At 39.4% G+C, this 9,486-nt stretch overlaps 1 pseudogene; it reads left to right on the top strand.

Annotated features, from left to right (window-relative positions):
* The first annotated feature begins 2,192 nt into the window (after positions 1-2,192).
* On the top strand, positions 2,193-3,731 carry LOC127347003 (agamous-like MADS-box protein AGL28; annotated as a pseudogene).
* Positions 3,732-9,486: the final 5,755 nt, after the last annotated feature.

Below are 9,486 nucleotides of genomic sequence, written 5' to 3'. Positions count from 1 at the left end.
TCACCTATTTCTCTCCATCTCAAGAAGCAAACACTTGTGTGAACTGTGCATTGATTCCTACATACTTGCATATTGCACTTGTTATATTACTTTACATTGACAACTATCCATGAGATATACATGTTACAAGTTGAAAGCAACCGCTGAAACTTAATCTTCCTTCATGTTGCTTCAATGCCTTTACTATGAATTTATTGCTTTATGAGTTAACTCTTATGCAAGACTTATTGATGCTTGTCTTGAAAGTACTATTCATGAAAAGTCCTTGCTATATGATTCAATTGTTTACTCATTGCATTAACATTGCTTTGCATCGCTTCATTCATTACATGTGCTTACAATAGTATGATCAAGATTATGATGGCATGTCACTTCAGAAATTATCTTTGTTAACGTTTACCTACTCGGGACGAGTAGGAACTAAGCTTGGGGATGCTGATACGTCTCCAACGTATCGATAATTTCTTATGTTCCATGCTACTTTATTGATGATATCTACATGTTTTATGCACACTTTATGTCATATTTATGCATTTTCCGGCACTAACCTATTAACGAGATGCCGAAGAGCCAGTTGCTGTTTTCTGCTGTTTTTGGTTTCAGAAATCCTAGTAAGGAAATATTCTCGAAATTGGACGAAATCAACGCCCAGGATCTTATTTTTCCACGAAGCTTCCAGAAGTCCGGAGAGGAAACGAAGTGGGGCGACGAGGCAGCCACACACCAGGGCGGCTCGGCCCAGGCCCTGGCCGCGCCGGCCTGTGGTGTGGGCCCCTCGTGGCGCCCCTAAACCTACCCTTCCGCCTACTTAAGCCTTCGTCGAGAATAACTCCAGTACCGAGTGCCACGATACGGAAAACCTTCCAGAGACGCCGCCGCCGCCAATCCCATCTCGGGGGATTCAAGAGATCGCCTCCGGCACCTTGCCGGAGAGGGGAATCATCTCCCGGAGGACTCTTCACCGCCATGGTCGCTTCCGGAGTGATGAGTGAGTAGTTCACCCCTGGACTATGGGTCCATAGCAGTAGCTAGATGGTTGTCTTCTCCTAATTGTGCTATCATTGTTGGATCTTGTGAGCTGCCTAACATGATCAAGATTATCTATCTGTAATGTTACATGTTGCGTTTCTTGGGATCCGATGAATAAGTGAATGCTATGTTATGTTGATTATCAATATCATCTATGTGTTGTTTATGATCTTGCATGCTCTCCGTTGCTAGTAGAGGCTCAGGCCAAGTTGATACTTGTAACTCCAAGAGGGAGTATTTATGCTCGATAGTGGGTTCATGTCTCCATTAAATCTGGGGGAGTGACAGCAACCCCTAAGGTTGTGGATGTGCTGTTGCCACTAGGGATAAAACATAAATGCTATGTCCAAGGATATATTTGTTGATTACATTACGCACCATACTTAATGCAATTGTCTGTTGTTTGCAACTTAATACTGGAGGGGGTTCGGATGATAACCTGAAGGTGGACTTTTTAGGCATAGATGCATGCTGGATAGCGGTCTATGTACTTTGTCGTAATGCCCAATTAAATCTCACAATACTCATCATAACATGTATGTGCATGGTCATGCCCTCTTTATTTGTCAATTGCCCAACTGTAATTTGTTCACCCAACATGTTTATTCTTATCGGAGAGACACCACTAGTGAACTGTGGACCCCGGTCCATTCTTTTACATCGAATACAATCTACTGCAATACTCGTTCTACTGTTCTCTGCAAACATCATCATCCATACTATACATCTAATCCTTTGTTACAGCAAGCCGGTGAGATTGACAACCTCACTGTTACGTTGGGACAAAGTATCTTGGTTGTGTTGTGCAGGTTCCACATTGGCGCCGGAATCCATGGTGTTGCGCCGCACTACACTCCGCCGCCATCAACCTTCAACGTGCTTCTTGGCTCCTACTGGTTCGATAAACCTTGGTTTCTTACTGAGGGAAAACTTGCCGCTGTACGCATCACACCTTCCTCTTGGGGTTCCTAACGGACGCGTGTTGTACGCGTATCAAGGAGTTTGCATGAGCTAAGAAAAGAAAATCGATTCCGTAAAAAAATGTCCAAGTGAGTGTCTCTACGAAATACACCTTATATCTTTTTAGTTTTTTTTTCAAAAAAAACTATACACCTTATATCAAGAAACGGAGGGAGTATTATTTATAGTAGCCGCGGGCCGAAATGAGGTGGGCTACCATTAAGGTAGTATGGCACGTTGTTAGTATTTTGGCCTCACCTGTGACCCACCAGCCAAATATTTTGGAAGCAGGAAAAGGGAGTCCGACTGGTATGCAGGTAGTGTGCCTTCATTGGCGCGTGCTGCGGGAAGTTTCTAGACCCGAGTGAAGCCGGAGCTCACCTAGTACTCGTGCGTCCTACTCTCCTCTCTGATACCAGTACGAGCATATTAGCCGCATGCTTAGATAGCTGCGCTAAAAGTGAACATGCCCATATAATGTTTTTCCTATATAAGCTCAAAAGGACATAAACAAATTCCATACTTTCATTACCATATTATGATTAGGATGACGTGCATGGCTCCTAGTAGAGGATTTGGATGCAATTAATGTGATGATTCAAATTTTTGGATATCCAATTAATACCAAAATAGTTTAACCACGATTGTGTTATGGAATTAAATAGTAGTTTCTTGGATTCAACACCTTGTTAAAGCTTGAATGTTTCTAGATAAGGATGTGTACATGATAACATAGTAGTGTTTTATTGGTTCTAAATAAGGATGTGGATAGATATACATAGGATAATTAGCTAATAATTAAAGTATTTATGAACCAGATTGTTTATAAATGGTGTGTGTTAATACTTACTAAAGATTTATAGGATATGTGTCTACTAGGATGGTAACAGTCGTATATAATTTTATAATCAATTGTACCTATGATATTTCTATTAAAAAAAAAACTTTCCTTCTATTTAAGGGAAGTAGATCTCTCCTCATATCTCACACTAGCAAGTCGTTAGCCAATGGTACCTATAAACTTTAGCTTTTTCTATATCCTTGTGCTACATACTTGTAGTAATAAGTTTCTTTCAAGTTATCCAGGTAAGTATGCCGAGGAGGGAGAGGCGGTTGGGTATCGTTTACATCCAAAATGATAAAGAGCGTGACATCACTTTCTACAAGAGATGTTTTGGCTTGTTTAAAGGTGCTGCTGACCTCTCTGCAGTCACTGGTGGTAGGGTTGCTATCGTTCTAGAGGCGAAAAATAGAAAGATCCACTCATTTGGCACGCCATCAGCCAAGCCCATTGTTGATGCTTTCTTATCAGGAACAACTCAATATGTCGACGAGGTAAAAGATGCCAAGATTGCATGGCTGCAAAGTGAAGTGGCTCGGCTGGACATGGAAAACCCAATAGAGGATAAGAGAAAAGAATATCCATCCAACATATGAAGAAGATCCAAGATGAAAACCCAGGTATGGCAGGAAACCTTATCTTCTCAAAGGAGGAAGATCTCAGTCTGGAAGATCTCCATAAACTCTTTAATGGCCTCTCGCGGGTCCAGGAGGACATTCAAAGTCGGTTGTCTCTATTGCACCATGGCCACGAAGCTAAGATTGGCTCCAAAAGTATGCAAAGTAGCATGCTACCACCAGAAGGCCTCTCATATGATCACCTGCAGACTAGCGGGCAAGATGTGGATATTCATGCACTATATGGGAGGACTTCGCTAGATGCTAATTTGCGCTTCCATTAAGTGCTCTAGAGAGTGAAAATCTATTTATATTTCCATTATGTAATTCAACCTTTTTGAGGAAACAATAATTGATGTTGAATGTTTTAGGTCTTGTTCCATGAAGATTATTTCATGTGTATGACAATTACATCTCTGTATGATGTGTGTGCTATATAATAAAATAGTAAAAAAAGTAGTGTTAAGACGTAGGATGCTGAAGGTTAAGCGAGGAGGATTTAATACCTTTCTTGTGATATTTTGAGCCAAACATTATTAACTAAAGAAAAGGCATATGTTTTGCTTGTTTATACAACGGAGAGTCATAGTCCAAAACTTCTCTCTTGAGATGATCAGTTTTTTTACTTGTTATTACAATAATGGAACAAGACTACCAACAATAATAACAATTGACTAAGACATTAATCGATATAAGTTGAGTTTTTGTCAGTAGATACCAAAAGTCTTGCTATTAAACCAGAGACGTAATATAACTCTGAAAGCATGAAGCCCACCTGGATGTTCCATGCATATCATATATGCACCATTACCAACATAGAAAAGCAACCACCAATCTAGAACTCAATGAATATATTGTAAAGTGACTTCTAATTTGGCGCATGAAGTTAGCTCTACTCTTTAATGAAATTTACTATAAACTTACAACAATGTAACAACCATCCAATGTGCAAACGTAAATTAATTAGTCAATACAAATACACAATTTCTATGTAAGAACACTTTAAATCTATACTTGCAAAGTTTTTATCGTGAACCTAGGATTTTTAGTGTACATGACGAGCTTTGTTCATTAGCTAGACTATGAATACTCATGGTGAGAAGATAAAATGTATGGCTCAGGTACACATATGAGAAAATTGCAGAATACCTAGATATAAAACCAAAGATAACTACTGGACATCACATTAAAGAGACAAATTTGGTTGACTAAAATCTGTTATTTCTTCCAAGAAACACGAGAGTAGTAAAGCAATATTGCTAATCCCAATTTACCTCTTGTTGCTTTTCAAGCTAATTCCTCAGGAGATGCAATGAAACAAGACTCACTAACGCTAGGGTTCCTATCGTCGTAGAGGCGGAAAATGGAAAGATCCACTCATTTGTACGCCATCAGCCAAGCACTAACCGGGATCCACAGCACCAATTTAAGTCCTTGCAGCTAGCTAGCACTAGGAGAGTTTTGTTTTGGCCAAAATCTTGTTGGACTAATTTTGTTTATGGAAACATGTACCCTGTTTTGGGCTTTTGTCCAAGTTTTGTTCTGGCCAAGAGCTAGCTTGTTGGACCAATTTTGGGCAAGAGCTTGTTGGACTAATTTTGCTCAAAGTGGATATCTCTCGTCCAGGTTGTTTGATGAAGCTCTGGTAATTTCATATCTAACATACCCCTTGTTTCTGTCCAAAATCTTTGAGAAAATTGCATTTTATGATAGTGTGCATCATGTCCTTGGTTGCCGCCTGACAAACCTTGCAATGTGCCAAATTTTCAATATGTCGATGTTGTACTGTGTTCACCACTGGTATAATATCATATAGAAGACACCACACAAAAAAACTCCGACTTTGGAAACTACCTGCAGTTTGCATAGTCGATTTCACATCTGGGTTTCAGAAATTGGAGTCTTTGTTACCATCCCTTCTGCTAGAGTACTCAGTTATGTATCATTAGAGATTGATATGATGATTTTTAGAGTAGATACATATTTTCTCCACTCCCCCAAGCCCACATGTCATCACCGCCATCTCGGCGTAAAGGAATGTTAAATATAGCATCTGGGTGCCGTGAAATTTATCCTAATCAATTCTATCTTCCACATCCAATTCTTATAATCAATCAGGTCTGACACCTTATTCAATTCTTCCCTGTCAATCTGAACTAAGGGTGTCATCGATTGGATCCCGGAGATCCACTTGTCCGACCAAATGGACACTAAAACTCTGTCTCCAATCCGTTTGAGTAGACCAGTATTTAATGCTTCTCTCTCAGCCACTATAGCCCTCCATGTTGCCGACGATCGGCTTGGAAAAGTAGCATGCCTGAAGTCAGTATCTAGGAAATACTTTGTCTTCAACACACGAGCACACAGTGAATCTGGGTGATTGATAAAACGTCACCCATGTTTACCAAGGAGAGCCAAGTTAAACATATCTAGGTTTCTAAAACCCATGCCCCATTTAGTCTTCGGTGATATGAGCGCCTCCCACGCAATACAATGCCTAGATCTAGGATCAATCCAGCTGCTCCACCAAAATCTCGCCATATAAGAAGCTAACAACACATACTAAATGTTCGTATCTCCTGGATCACTGCCTTCAGAAAAATCTTGTGACCACCAGAGGAGATCACTGGAGCCACCCTGCAATTTACTTCTGATCCTCTCACCAAGGTGATTGAAGGTTCCACTAGTGATGCAACTTACAATAGTCGAAAGATCCAAGTACCATTCACTCAAGCTTCCACGGTAATTCCCAATAACTAGATGATATCCCGCGTGTTGCTGCGAAAATCTGTATTACACATCATAATTTATTAGCTAGAGACGAAAATGATAATTTAGTTGAGGATTTTAAAATTGCATTTGAGAAGTTGATTTTGGTAAAAAAAATGAAGTTGATATATGATTCTCAAAAGTCATGTAAAAAGTCTTCTTTCCCTTGAATAATATAATAAAAGAATTTCAGAAGAATACAGAATGATAATCCTATCTAAAATCCGAATTTCAACTTTGTTTTCTCTACTTTTTTAGTATGTAAGATATAACAATACTGAGAATAAGTAGATCAGCGGCACTGCCAGTTCCATCTGAAAGTAAAACAAACCCATTATTAAAAAAATATACATGCATGCGTATCTTATGAAGAAGGCAGCATATATACCTGATATAAGACTGCAGTTTTACGTAATAAGGTAATACACTTTGCTCACAACTGCAGAAACATCGATGCTACATCACTTACGTGCAGAAAACTGGGTATATTTTAACAACTGATCATTACTTCTAATTTTTTTTTTAATAACTGAACATTACTTCTAAATAACGATATCTGAAATTCTGAGCGCAATGTAGTCATAGTGACAGAATAGCATACCTCCAAGAAGAAGAAAGACGCATGAAATTCTGAACGCAATATAGTCATAGTGAGAGAATAGCATACCTCCAAGAAGAAAAAAGAACCATACATGCATGTTCAGGTAAACTAAGTTCATTTTCTTCTGCTTTCTCTCATTTTTCTGTTTGTCCAATTGGTTAGACAACTTGTGCAGCATCACTTTTGACAAACCTATACCAACAGAATCCTACAAAGTAGCAGATAATTACATTCGTTCATTCTAACTTCAACCTAAAGGGGCGTGAGATACAAAAATACAATTTGCAGGAGCCACATTTCAATGACACAAATGTTACATGAAGTCCTCAACTGATACAGCAAACCAAGTTTCTTTGCTCTGTCTCATATATGTAACAAATAACTGAAATTTCATCAGAAAAAAATGTCTGGGAGAAGAAAGGATTAGCTCTACATGAAATCAAAGCTTACTTGCTCATACCATCCTGTACATATTTCACAATGCTATACATCTCTTGTGCAAAACGGAAAATTATTAATACTACAAAATTATTCCCATACTATTTTGTGGAAAAATAAATTGCATACTTGATTTAGAATCAGTCAATGAATTATTAACTTAATCAAAGTATTGCTTAATCCAATAGATAGAAAAGAGAGATATGGGGAATGCACCTGATGAAAAAATAGAGTAAAGATACCTCACCCATTTCATCCAACATCTGTTAGGCAATCTAGGCAGTTCAGAATAGCCTTTGTAGTTAAATTGGTAGAAATATATCATTTCATATTGGTGCCCAGCCAAAGCGCCATCCTTATGTAGAATGTATATCAAATATCAAAAGGAAATCAGAATAGCAAAGTGTCATCGCAGATAAAGCATATGTCCTGGCATCAGAGATGTAGAATGTCTTCACAGTGGGCATTCTGACGAAAAAACTGCTGATAAGTTGCCCAGCGAATGCTGGAAGGCGAGTAGCTGCCCAGCCGATTTGTAGTTCAGCAGCTAGAAATAGCCTAGTTGGATTGTTGATGATATTTCTTCAGACCAGACCTACAAAGATGATGACAGCCTCATTATACAGTTAACAGATCATACTAAAATATAAAACCGAGGACACAAATAAATCCACGTTGTGGGGAGAGGCATTAGGGACCGTGGAAGATCAACGACGGCTGCAACAACAAACCATCGGGAATCCAGTTGAATGATTGAATCGGAGTGGGCTTGAGTGATCAGGAGGAACAATGCAATGAAAATCCAACCAAATTGCGGGGGAGGCAAAACATCGAGCAGATTTGGAGCTGGAGTGCAACCTTCGCGAGCAGGTGGCCGCACTGGTTGTTGACGGCAACACGGTAGCTTTTTAAACATGGAGGCGGCGACTGCTGAGTTCATCTGAGCAGTTTCTTCCGTGTTTGCAGGGCAATGATGGTGAATGATCGGCTGCATCAGGCGGTTTCCAGAGCATTTGTGGCGTCGTGGCGAGATCGGGGCGGCGGACGGGGGGAGACGAAAGGCAAAGGACCTTTTCACAGCACACTAACATGAAGCGAGTAATTGTGGGGCATGCCTCGGTCCAGCCCATCTTGCAATGGGACGCCCAACGCAGGTCTAGAAAACACGGGAGAGTCCACGCGCGACCAAAGACGCTTGACTCGACGTACCGTGTGGGCAAATAGCAGGTGAGGTGGCTCGCTGTGAGACCAGTAAATGGGTCCATCTATTAAAAAAGAGAAGATAGGTTTAGATCTTGACAGTATGGGGGCGTGTTAGGACTGAAATAAATGGATCTCTTCTCTCCGTTAACACACTGCCAACACGTGGAAAAAATTAATCAATAGTGTGAAGAGGTCCTTATTCCCAAAATAATCCATTTGTGTCAAAACGAAATGCCTACTCTAGCTAGCTAGAACATGGCCGTAACTAGAAATCTAGAATCTCTTAGGCAATCGAGCATACTAATAGCGAATTGTTATACTAACAAAACAATGTGTGGACTGCTACGATAGAACTGTCATTAACCTGTCCAAACTCGAAATATAAATCAACGATCAGCAGCTCCCAATGGACCATAACCATGAGATCCACTCCCTGCATGCAAATCGGTAGCATGAAGAGAGCATATGTGTTCAAAAGAAAAAGACAGGGTATGCTCTTTATGGGTTTGAATGCGAACTATCAAAATTAATATTATATGATTAACAGATAATGTCTTATTATAGATTTTTTTTCAAGCAATCAAAATTATATTATCCATCTTTTTGAAGAGAAAAATTATATTATTCATTAGGTGGATTTGTTTGAGATTTTGAAACTGCATAATTTCTGTTTTAGCTTTCTAAAGAGGGGGAGAGAGATAACAAAAAATATGTTAAGTTGTATATTTGTCAACATAAATTAACGAGAGCCATGATTTTTAAATTTGGTATGCAATATTAGATTTTTCTTTACAGCACAACAATATAAGACATAAAAATTTATGATGATGTCTATGAAACTACAATTTATTCTTGCTACCGTCCACGACTTATTTCTGCTACATAATCCAGTGTAAAATTTAATTTAACTATCTCAAATTCAGAATGAACATGGATCGTGAGTGTCCCTACCTAACCAGATCAACCAACACTAGTAGGAAACGGATCTTTCGTTCGAAGCTCAAAGGAGCATTAGTCCCGGCCGTGAT

The sequence above is a fragment of the Lolium perenne genome, chromosome 4 (assembly GCF_019359855.2).
Source record: "Lolium perenne isolate Kyuss_39 chromosome 4, Kyuss_2.0, whole genome shotgun sequence".
NCBI lineage: Eukaryota > Viridiplantae > Streptophyta > Magnoliopsida > Poales > Poaceae > Lolium > Lolium perenne.
This window is presented reverse-complemented; position numbering and strand designations above follow the sequence as displayed.